The sequence below is a fragment of the Strongylocentrotus purpuratus genome, unplaced genomic scaffold, assembly GCF_000002235.5.
Source record: "Strongylocentrotus purpuratus isolate Spur 01 unplaced genomic scaffold, Spur_5.0 spur5_scaffold_4, whole genome shotgun sequence".
NCBI lineage: Eukaryota > Metazoa > Echinodermata > Echinoidea > Camarodonta > Strongylocentrotidae > Strongylocentrotus > Strongylocentrotus purpuratus.
In genome coordinates, this window is record NW_022145610.1 from 24,258,369 (window position 1) to 24,260,007 (window position 1,639).

Genomic DNA, 1,639 nt, shown 5'->3' on the forward strand with positions numbered 1-1,639 from the left:
GTAATATGTTAATTAGTAATAATTCAAAAACCAATTGAGATAAAGATATGAAACTTAATGATTCTTTATGAAATTCTCTATCAATATACCAAGTTTAAGAATTCGTTCGCAATTCCATAGCCGCGATTCGAGGGGGCATACCCCCCCCCCCCCCCTTCCCCTCGCCTGAGAGAGTATCAAAATAACCTGGCATTTTTAACGATAAATTCCCCTTAGATCAGACAAGATCAAACTAGATTTGACCATTGTGTCAGCTCGTTAAGGGGGGGGGGGTAATTTTCTTATGAGAGTCTCAAAAGGTAACTTCCGTCGTTCTTCTCATTAAAGTGATGATTATTAAGTGTAGATGATTTGTCTTTCTTTCCATTTTGAATTGTAGGAGATAGCGCGAACGCAGATCTCCGCTACCATAATACGCCCGAGTTCCCCACGTTTGGGGGAATCGCAAGGTTCAGCAAGCCGGAGTGCAATGGCAAGCCTCGCCCTGGGAGTGCATCCTTCTTGATCAATGCGACCCCTGCGCCAGGTAAGTATGCTTATGATGGGAAATCGCAGAGTATATTTGAATGTATAGACACTATTTTGTTATGGTTAGTATTTCATTAAACCCTCCTCAATCTATGCTAAATAAATTGACATTTCCTTTTATAACAAATATTAATGACAAATATTCTCATACAAAAAGATGTAACAAATATAAATTTGAATGCTAATAAAATATTTCTTTCTAGAAAAGACAATTAAAGAGTAAAATACGTCAAATTTGACGCACTTCTAGACTCATAGATTCGTTATGGCGAACAGGATATGCATATGCACGAGTCTTGGTCTTTGACCTCTGGCGTCACAAAAGAGCGTTTGCCATTCAGATATACCAGATACCAGAATCTACCAGATCTTTTGATACCTAATTTATATAATTTCGTCCAAAAGGTATACCATGGGTACTGCGTATAGAAAGAAAAAAAAATCACCGATTTCCCCACATGATGTAGGCATACTGTACACAATGAAAAAAATGGTCACTACGCGGATATGTGAATAGTCCTGTTAATTAGTAATAATTCGAAAAACATTTGAGAGAAAGATATGAAACTTAATGGACCTATTGTTTATGAAATTCTCTATCAATATGCCAATTTTTCGTAATTACTTAGCCGTAATTCCAGGGGGCATAAACTACCCCCCCCCCCCCCCCCCCCCGCCGTCCCCGAGTACCTGAGTACCAAAATTAAATGGTATTAGAAAATTGTTAGGGTTAAATAGATCAGACAAGATCAAACTCGATTTGACCATTGTTTCAGAACGTTTAGCTTTCAAGAAAATCATCAAGGCTAAAGTTTGATAATCCCTGGTCTAGGGGGGGGGGGGGGTTAATTTCCTGATACGAGACTTGACAATGGTCTGCATACCTTCCCCAGTCGTTCTAAATGTCATGATATTTTTCGATGTTTTTCTTTCTTTGCATTTTGAATTGTAGGAGATAGCGCGAACGCAGATCTCCGCTACCATAAATTATACGCCCGAGTTCCCCACGTTTGGGGGAATCGCAAGATTCAGCAAGCCGGAGTGCAATGGCAAGCCTCGCCCTGGGGGTGCATCCTTCTTGATCAATGCGACCCCTGCGCCAGGTAAGTAT

At 40.1% G+C, this 1,639-nt stretch overlaps 2 non-coding genes across 2 annotated transcripts; both read right to left on the reverse strand.

Annotated features, from left to right (window-relative positions):
- Positions 1 to 376: 376 nt before the first annotated feature.
- Positions 377 to 534, reverse strand: LOC115917861. Its single transcript, XR_004066472.1, has one exon. It is a non-coding gene; the product is annotated as a U1 spliceosomal RNA (small nuclear RNA).
- Positions 535 to 1,477: 943 nt separating this feature from the next.
- On the reverse strand, positions 1,478 to 1,639 carry LOC115917860. Its single transcript, XR_004066461.1, has one exon. It is a non-coding gene; the product is annotated as a U1 spliceosomal RNA (small nuclear RNA).